Genomic DNA, 10,908 nt, shown 5'->3' on the forward strand with positions numbered 1-10,908 from the left:
GCGAGTCAAGAAACAACAAACGTTTGCTAGATTCAGATAGTTTATTACTTACACAGATAGCAAAAACAAGAGTAGCAAAGATGTCAGCTCCCCATATCTTTTGGCCCATAGAACAACATCAAAACAAAAGGGGCCAGATGATTTGCAAGAAAGACTTTATTCTGGGCCCCCAAAATTAGTCTCAGTAGATGCAAAAGGGTTCAGGTTATACAAAGTATTTTCTCTGACTACAGCGGAACTGAATTAGAAATCCATAACAGGGGGCGCCTGGGTGGCTCAGTGGGTTAAAGCCTCTACCTTCGGCTCAGGTCATGATCCCAGGGTTCTGAGATTGAGCCCCGCATCGGGCTCTGCTTAGCAGGGAGCCTGCCTCTCTCTCTCCCTTTCTCTCTCTGCCTGCCTCTCTGCCTACTTGTGATCTCTGTCTGTCAATAAATTAAAAAAAAATCTTAAAAAAAAATCCATAACAGGAAGATGTCTGGAAAATTGCTAAATATTTGGAAATTAAGTAACATGCTTCAAAATAACTCATGGACCAAAGAAGAAATCAAAGTTGCTCTCAGAAAACATCTTGAACTGAAGGAGACTGAAAAGTGAACATATTAGTATTTGTGGGATACAGCTAAAGCAGTACTTACAGGTGAATTTATAGCATTAAAGGCCAATATTAGAAAAGAAGAAAGGACTAAGTAAGAAAGGTCTAAAATCAATTACCTCAGCTTCTACCATAAGAAACTAGGAAAAGAAAAAAATAAAGAAACTGGGAAAAGAAGAGCGAAGTAAATGTAAGGTAAGCAGAAGAAAGGAAATAATAAAGATCAAAGTGGAAATTAATGAAAATAGAAAACAGGAAAACAGTGGAGAAAATTAATGAAACCAAGAGCTGGTTAGTTGAGATAAATAAAATTGATAAACATGAAGACTTACAAGAAAGAAAAGAATGAAGACACTACTTACCAATATCAAGAATGAGAAGTGACATCACTATAAGTTCTACAGAAACTGAAAAGGATAAAAGAATATTTTTAGAGGCACCTGGGTGGCTCAACTGGTTAAGCAGTCAGACTCTTAATCTCAGCTCAGGTCTTAATCTCAGGGTTGTCAGTTCAAGACCCACGCTCAGCTACCTACTGAAAAGAAATAGACTACTTAATGGGGTGCCTGGGTGGCTCAGTGGGTTAGAGCCTCTGCCTTCGGCTCAGGTTATGATCCTAGGGTCCTGGAATCGAGCCCCGCATCGGGCTCTCTGCTCAGCAAGGAGCCTGCTTCCCCCCCGCCCTGCCTGCTTCTCTGCCTACTTGTGATCTCTGTCTGTCAAATAAATAAATAAATCTTTAAAAAAAAGAAATAGACTATTAAAAAAAAACTTATGCCAGCAAATCCCACAACTTAATCAAAATGTACAAATTCCTTAAAAGATACAAATTACCAAAGCTCACTCAAGAAGACACAGATAGTTGCGATGGGGAAGGAAAGAATGAGAACTAATTAATGGGTACAGAATTTCAATTTTGCAAGATGAAGAGTTCTGGAGATGGATGGCAAATGACGGCTGCTCAACAGCATAAGTGTACTTAATGCCACTGAATGGTACACTTAAAAATGGTCAAATGGGAAACTTTATGCTATGCGTATTTTGCCACAATTAAGCAAAAGAAATAGATAACCTGAATAACCCTATATCTATCAAAGAAGTGGACTTTACAGTTAAAATTCTTCCTACAAAGAAGACTCCAGGCCTAGAAGTTGTCACTGGTGAATTCCATCAAGCATTTTAGGGAAGAAATAGTAACAACTCTACACGAACTCTTGCAAAAATTTGAATACTTCCTAGCCATTCGATGGGACCAGCATTACTACAATACCAAAACCAGATAAAGACATCACAGAAAAAGAAAACTAAAGACCAATATCCCTTATGAACACAGATGCCAAGTTCTAAACATTATTTTAGCAAATTTATTCCAACAATATATTAAAAAGATAATATATCACAACCAAGTGCAGTTTATTCCAGCAATGCAGGTTGCTTTAACTTTCAAAAATCAGTCAATGTAACTTCCCATACTAACAAACAACAAAAGAAAAAAAAAACATATGATCATCTCAATAGGTGTAGAAAAAGAAGCTGATAAAAGTAAACATGAGGGTGCCTGGGTGGCTCAGTGGGTTAAAGCCTCTGCCTTCGGCTCAGGTCATGATCCCAGGGTCCTGGGATCGAGCCCCACGTCGGGCTCTGTGCCCGGCAGGGAGCCTGCTTCCCCCTCTCCCTCTCTGCCTACTTGTGATTTCTCTCTGTCAAATAAATAAATAAAATCTAAATAAATAAATAAATAAAGTAAACATGATGGGGCGCCTGGGTGGCTCAGTGGGTTGAAGCCTCTGCCTTCAGCTCAGGTCATGATCTCAGGGTCCTGGGATCGAGCCCCGCATCGGGCTCTCTGCTCGGTGGGGAGCCTGCTTCCTCCTCTCTCTCTGCCTGCCTCTCTGCCTACTTGTGATCTTTGTCTGTCAAATAAATAAATAAAATCTTAAAAAAAAAGTAAACATGGTTTCCTATAAAACACTAAGGGAAGTAGGAATAGAAAATAACTTCCTTAACCTGAAGGAGAGGATCTATACAACAGGTACATGAAAAAGTACTCATTGCCACTCATCATTAAGGAAATGTGAATCAAAACCATAATGAGGTATCACCTCACACCTGTCAGAATGGCAGGTAAAAAAACACAAGAAACAACAAGTGCTGGTGAGGATGTTGAGAGAATGGGGAACCCTCATGCACTGTTGGGGGGAATGCAAACTGGTGCATTGTGGAAGACAGTATGAAGGGATCTCAAAAATTAACAATAGAACTACCGTATGGTCCAGCAACCCCACTTCTGGGTATTTATCCAAAGGAATTGAAATCAGGATCTTGAAGAGATATATGCACTCTTGTGTTCCTTGCAGCATTACTTACGGTAGCTAATATGCGGAAACAACTTGCATATGGGTTGACAGATGAATGGATAAGGAAAATGCAGCACATACATACAATAGAATACTATTTACCTTAAAAAAGAAGGAAATACTGCCATATACGACCATGTGTATGGGCTTGAACACATTTTGTTAAGTGAAATAAGTCAGACACAGAAAGATACATGATTCCACTTACGTGAGGTGTGTAAAATAGTGAAATTCATAAAATCAGAGACTGGAAAGGTGGTTATCAGAGGTTAGAGGGAGGGGGAGTTACTAATCCACAGGTATAGAGTTTCAGTTAGGTTAAGATGAGTAAATTCGGGGCGCCTGGGTGGCTCAGTGGGTTAAAGCCTCTGCCTTCGGCTCAGGTCATGATCCCAGGGTCCTGGGATCGAGCCCCACATCGGGCTCTCTGCTCAGCAGGGAGAGACTAAGCTTAAGAGACTGAGCCACCCAGGCACCCCCCTAAAGTTCTTTTTAAAAAGATTTTATTTATTTATTTTAGAGAGCACGTGCGCATGTGTGGGGGGTGGTAAGGGCAGAAGGAAGGGAAAGAGAGAATCTCAAGCAGACTCTCACTTGGGGCCTGATATGGGGCTCTGTCGCACGACCCTGAGATCATGACCTGAGCAGAAATCAAGAGTCGATGCTTAATGGACTGAGCCACCCAGGCACCCCTCGCTAAAATATTTTTGAGGCCCTCTCAATCTTGCATTAATAGACGTGAGAATCTAGTTGTGACTGTGGACTTTGTCCTTAGACGTGTTGCCCATGACTTGACTCTGAAACAGACCTACCTCTGCTGTTTTTGTTTGTTTGTTTTTGGAAGAGCATTTTTTAATAAGATTTTATTTATTCATTTGACAGACAGAGATCGCAAGTAGGCAGAGAGGCAGGCAGAGAGAGGGGAGAAGCAGGCTCCCCGCGGAGCAGAGAGCACGATGCAGGGCTTGATCCCAGGACCCTGAGACCATGACCTGAGCGGAAGGCAGAGGCTTAACCCACTGAGCCACTCAGGTGCCCCTGGAAGAGCATTTCTTAACTGGAGCTCATATTATAATTCTCTGAAGGCCTCATTATAATAGAGTGCTGGTCTCTACCCCAGAATGTCAAATTCACATCCAGAAGGTTGCTCGATAATTTGCATTTCTACACTGTTTCAAGATGCTGCTGATGCTGCTGGTTTGGGGTCTGATACTACGAAGTAATAGAACTCTGCTCCTGGAGTATTGTCGTATCTGCCACAAAGGAACTCTTTGATTCAAGGTATGACCAGAGTCCCTAGAAGGACAGGAAGCTGGGACTTTGATGAGTTTATAGCTTATGATTAAAATATGTTGAGCTTACTTGGTAACAAATGGTTGTTTAATAAATGACAGGTATGTTGGAGAGGGAAAAAAAAAAAAACCACCGTTAACATTATACTTAATGGCAAAAGACTGAATGATTTTTTCCCTAAAACCAGGAGCAGATATCTATTCTCACCATTACTATTTTACTAAAGATTCTAGTCAGTGCACCAAGGCAAGAAAACAACAACAACAACAATAAGGCAACCAGATTGATAAGGAAGAAATAAAGGTGTCTTTATTTGAAGACAATATGATTATCTAGTAGAAAACCCAATGGAATCTAAAAAAATAGCAACTAAAATGAATGTTTTGCAAGGTTGCAAAATATGACCAATGTACAAAAAGCAACTGTATTTCTATATATTAACAATGAACAACTGTAAATTGAAATTTAAAATAATATATACAATAATATCAAGAAATATGAAATACTAGGACACCCGGCTGGGTCAGTCAGTACAGCATGTGACTCTTAATCTCAGGGTCATGAGTTCAAGCCCCACGTTGGGCAAGGAGACTACTTATTAAAAAAAAAAAAGAAACATAAATACTTAGGGATAAATGTGACAAAAGATGTGTGAAACCTATATATCGAAGACCACAAAAACTGCTGAAATTAAAGAAGGCAAAAGTAAATGAACCTTATCATGGGTCAGAAGGCTAAATATTATTAACATGTCAATTCTTCCAAAATTGACCTGTAGATTTGATCCAAATCCAGTAGGCTCTTTTGTTGTAGAAATTGACAAACAGTTCTTAAAATTCATATGGAAATACAAAAGCTCTAGAATATCCAAATCAACTTTGCAAAAGAATAGTAAAGTTGAAGGGCTAACACTTCCTGATCTCAGGAATCATTATAAAGCTACAGTAATCAACACAGTATGATATTGACATACAGGTGGACAAATATATCAACAGAACATTATAGAGTCCAGAAACAAATCAAGACATATATGGCCAACTAATTTTTTCTTTTCATTCTGGTAGATAACTGATTTTTTTATAGTTTTTTTTTTGACAGAGAGAGATCACAAGTAGGCAGAAAGGCAGGCGGGGGTGGGGGGCAGGCTCCCTGCCGAGCAGAGAGCCCGATGTGGGGCTCGATCCCAGGACCCTGGGATCATGACCTGAGCCAAAGGCAGAGGCTTTAACCCACTGAGCCACCCAGGCACCCTAGATAACTGATTTTTGACAAAGGTTTAAAGCAATGCAGTGGAGGAAGGATAGTTTTTTCAACAAACGGTACTAGAACAGTTTGATATTCATATGTAAAAGAATGAACCTGGGTCTGTACCTTCCACCATGCCCAAAAATTAATTCAAAATTAACTAAATGTATAATCTAAAAACATAAGACTTATAGAAATCCTTTGTGACCTTGGATTAGGCAAAGATCTTTTTGATATGACATCAAAAGGACAATCCAAAAAGAACAAATCAATATATTTAACTTCATCAAAATTTTAAGATTTCTGCTTTTTTAAAAAAGATTTTATTTATTTATTTATTTATTTGACACAGAGAGAGAGATCACAAGTAGGCAGAGAGGCAGGCAGAGAGAGAGGAGGAAGCAGGCTCCCTGCTGAGCAGAGAGCCCCATGCGGGGCTCCATGCAGGGCTCCATCCCAGGACCCTGAGATCATGACCTAAGCTGAAGGCAGAGACTTTAACCCACTGAGCCACCCAGGCGCCCCTGCTTTTCTTTTTTTTTTTTAAAGACATTTTTAAAAAGACATTTATTTATTTGAGAGAGAGAGAGAGAACGAGAAAGCATGGGGGAGGGGTAGACGTAGAGAGGTAGTCTCCCCACTGAGCATGGAGCCTGATGAGGGGATCCACCCCAGGACCCTGGGATCATGACCTGAGCCAAAGGCAGGCACTTAACCGACTGAGCCACCCAGGTGCCCCAACATTTCTGCTGATTCTGTGAACATTCTTATACATATCTTTTTGTTGTTATATACGTTTTTTTAAAGATTTTTTAAATTTAGGGGCGCCTGGGTGGCTCAGTGGGTTAAAGCCTCTGCTTTCGGCTCAGGTCATGATCCCAGGGTCCTGGGATCCAGCCCCACATTGGGCTCTCTGCTCAGCAGGGAGCCTGCTTCTCCCCCTCTCTCTCTGCCTCCCTCTCTGCCTACTTGTGATCTCTGTCTGTCAAATAAATAAATAAAAATCTTAAAAAAAATTTTTTTAAATTTACTTGTCAGAGGGAGAGCACAAGGAGGGGGAGTGGCAGGCAGAGGGAGAAGCAGGCTCCCTGCTGAGCAAGGATCCTAATGCAAGACTTGATCCCAGGACTCTGGGATCATGACCTGAGCCAGAGGCAGGCATTTAACCGACTGAGCCACCCAGGCACCCCAACATTTCTGCTTTTCAAAAGACATTACTGAGAGAATGAAAAGAAAAACCGTGCACTGGGAGAAAATATTTGCATCTATCTGATAAAGTATCTCTATCCAAAATATATAAAGAGCTCTAAAAACTCAATAAGAAAACCAAGAGTCCATTTTTATTTTTTTTAAGATTTTTATTTATTTGACAGACAGAGATCACAAGTAGGCAGAGAGGCAGGCAGAGAGAGAGGAAGGGAAGCAGGCTTCCCGCTGAGTAGAGAGCCCGATGTGGGGCTCGATCCCAGGACCCTGGGATCATGACCTGAGCCGAAGGCAGAGGCTTTAACCCACTGAGCCACCCAGGTGCCCCAAGAGTCCATTTTTAAAAGAGAGGCAAAGGGGGCGCCTGGGTGGCTCAGTGGGTTAAAGCCTCTGCCTTCAGCTCAGGTCATGATCTCAGGGTCCTGAGATCGAGCCCCACCTCGGGCTCTCTGCTCTGCAGGGAGACTGCTTCCTCCTCTCTCTGCCTGCCTCTCTGCCTACTTGTGATCTCTGTCAAATAAATCAATAAAATCTTAAAAAAAAAGAGAGAGGCAAAGAATTTTACCAGCTACTTCATCAAAGAAGATACACAGGTGGCAATCAAACACATGAAAAGATGCTCAATATCATTGGTTGTTAGGGATATGAAAATTAAAACCACAAAGGATATCAGAAACAAATATTGGAATGGATAAAATCTGTTTGACTGACCATACCAAAAACTGGTGAGGATGTGGAGGAAATAGAAGTCTCATACACTACTGGTAGGAATGTAAAATGGTACAACCACTTTGGGAGACAGTTTGACAGGGTTAATTGTTTTTGGATTTTATTTATCTATTCGACAGAGAGAGAGAGAGATCACAAGTAGGCAGAGAGGCAGGAAGAGAGAGAGGGGGAAGCAGGTTCCCTGCCGAGCAGAGAGCCCGGGGTGGGGCTCGATCCCAGGACCCTGAGATCATGACTTGAGCCAAAGGCAGAGGCTTAACCCACCGAGCCACCGAGGCACCCCCACAGTGTCTTAAAATATTAAACATATACTTATTATATGATCCAGTTATTCTGTCCCTAGAAGTCTACCAGGATAAAGGAAACACATATTCATAGACTTTTATGCTAATCTCCAACAACAGATAAATAAATAAACAAAAGGTGGTATGTCAATACAATGAAATATTATACCATAAAAAGGAATGAAGTTCGGATAACTGCTGTAATGTGTCAACCTTGAAAACATTATGTTGAGCAAAGGAAGCCACACACAAAAGGTCACATATTGTATGGTTCATTTATATAAAATATCCAGACTAGGCAAATCTATAGAGACAGAAAATAGATTAGTAGTTGCCAGGGGCTGGGGGAAGGGGAAAATGGAGAGTGAGTACTAATTACTACGGCGTTTCTTTTTATTTTTTTATTAACATATAACATAGCATTTGTTTCAGGGGCACAGGTCTGTGATTCATTAGTCTTATATAATACCCAGTGCTCATTACAACACATACCCTCCCCAGTGTCCATCACCCAGTCACCCTCTCCCCAACCCCCTCCGGTGGGGTGATGAAATGTTCTGGAATGAGATAGTGGTGATGGTTGCACAACCTTGTGAATATACTAAAACCATTGAACTGTATACTTGAAAGGGGTGGATTCTATGGTATGTGGATTTTATCTTACAAAAAAACCCCATTGGAATGGAATAGGGAATGACCTGTTGATGTATGGAACTACATGGATGAATCTCCAATAATTTTCTAGAGTCTGTCAGACAGAGAAGAGTACATACTCAATGATTCACTTATAGAAAACTCTAGAAAATGCAAACTAAACTATAGTGACAGAAAAGTGAATCAGTGGGTGCATGGGGTTGGGGCTGGGGCGGGAAGAAGGGATTATAAAGGAAACTTGGCGGTGACGATATGTTCACCATCATGTTGTGATGATGTTTTCATTGGGTGTATACGCGTTATTTTAGAAATAATACAACCCCTCTTCCGCCTTCCTGGGCCACCACCATCTCCTGTGCACATGTCTCTTTGTGACGTTTCTGACAGAGGGCATAAAAAGTCATCTCTTAGGTCCCAAATACGAGAAGTTATTTTATTCTTTCCTGTTGATATTCTGAATCTTCGTATTAGTGCTTTCTGAAAACAATCTATAAATAGGATATGGTAAAGACACTATGAAGACATATTCTTCAAGTATTTTTCATTTTTTAAAAATTTTTAAAAAGATTTTATTTATTTATTTGACAGACAAGAGATCACGAGTAGGCAGAGAGGCAGGCAGAGAGAAAGAGACAGGCTCCCTGCTAAGCAGAGAGCCCAAATCAGGACTCGATCCCAGGACCCTGAGATCATGACCTGAGCCAAAGGCAGAGGCTTAACCCACTGAGCCACCCAGGCGCCCTTCAAGCACTTTTTAAAAGGGAATAGGCTCGGGGCACCTGGGTGGCTCAGTCGGTCAAGACTCTGCCTTCAGCTTGGGTGGTGAACTCAGGGTCCTGGGATCGAGCCTGCTCAGTGGGGAGCCTGCGTCTCCCTCACCCTTTGCCCCTCCTCGTTTGCGCTCTCTCTCTCAAATAAAATCTTTTTTAAAAAAATAGTGCCATCTGCCCACCCCAAATCCGTTTGACCCTGCTGCTCTTCCTTTCTCCGCCATGGCTCTTCTCACCTTCTAGCTTACTAAATAAGTTACTTCTTATACTTAGTGCTTGTCTCTCTGCCCCACTGGAATACTAGCTCCACAGGGGCAATGATCTTTGTCTGTTTTGTTAATGGCTTTATCCCCAGTACTTAGAATCATGTCTGGCATATGGTAGGGACTTGTCTGTTGAATGATTTACGCTCTACTATATCCCGAGCATGCAGAATGGTACCTGGAACACAGCGAAAGCTCAAGAGACGCCTGTTGAATGGATTGGGGAAATAGGGGCACTGGGTAAGGACTGACTGCCCCTCATGCAGCTTTCCAAGTTGTTGGATCCTTCACCCTCCTGCATGGTACTAAAACATGGAGCTTAAGAGGGCCCACCGTGGGGAGTGGCGGGGAGGAGCCCCTGGCTGAGGAAGGAATGTCAGAAGAGGATCTAACTGCCTGTTCTCTGCCACCAAGCTCAGCCCTGGGCAACAGTCCTAATCGCCCCAATAATTCGCTCCTCTCTGAAAGGCAAAGAGGCTGTTTCTTGCGTCTGCTACCACTGGTCCCGTCTGCGCTGGTCCATCTCTGCCCTGCAGTGTGGCATAACCTGGCAGTTTCAGACAGTCCCTTCCTCTCCTCCATGTGCCATGACACTTAGAACAGATCTTTCATCAGATTTTAGTTTCGTGGAGTTGACTTTTCTCTCGAGCCTGTCTTCAAACGCGGGGCCTGAAGTTCTTAAATACGCCCCTGTGTCCAGAACACGTAGCCCTAGCAGAGCATCTGGCCCCCCAACAGACCATCGTGGTTTTGTGTGCTTCCCCTGAGTGGATCCCTCCTGATCCCTCAGTTCCAAGACAGGCTCCTCATATCTCAAGAAGTGTGCACGGGATCAGGAGGCTTTCCCAATCTGTCCCCTGTCCATTGAGCACAAGGAGAGACAAGGCTGCACAGTTCTCTCTTGGCTCTCTGCCTGGTGCTCGTCGGCTGCCAAGGTCGCCCCTTTGGCCACAGTTGCTGCGACAACAGCTGTGAGTCTGTGAATTCTCCCCAGGCCACGCACAAGCCGGGGACCATGACCGTAAAATTTGTTCAGACTGGTTTCCTCAATGTCATGGGGGATGAACAAGATGTGGGTGAGAAAGCATCTGCCTTTCCTGCAAAGTCTTTTGAAGGCAGGCTCAGGAGAAAACAGAGAAAGAGTCTTGCTGTTTTCTCCTGAGCCTGCTCAGCTGAGTCTTTCTCTTCTCAAGGGTGTTACCAAGATGAATTTATTATGATTTGGAGGAGAGGAGGCCTTCATGACAGAGCATAGAACATATCACAGGACTACTGGACATGTCGGATTGGGAACCTTGAGAAGGCATGACCCTCCCCCTCAACATGAAAAATATAACCCAGCCAGGAATTCCGGGGGCAGTGTAGACAATCACCATTATGACTCAGGAACTGGAGCAACTGGGGGTTAGGGGTTTGTCCTCTGCTCCCAATCTTGAAAATAGATGAGTTCTGGAATTAATTAGGGGTGACAAATCAATCCGTAAAGTTCGTCCTTGCAAGTGTACTTCCCGC

This window comes from Martes martes (assembly GCF_963455335.1).
Source record: "Martes martes genome assembly, chromosome: X".
Classification (NCBI taxonomy): Eukaryota; Metazoa; Chordata; class Mammalia; order Carnivora; family Mustelidae; genus Martes; species Martes martes.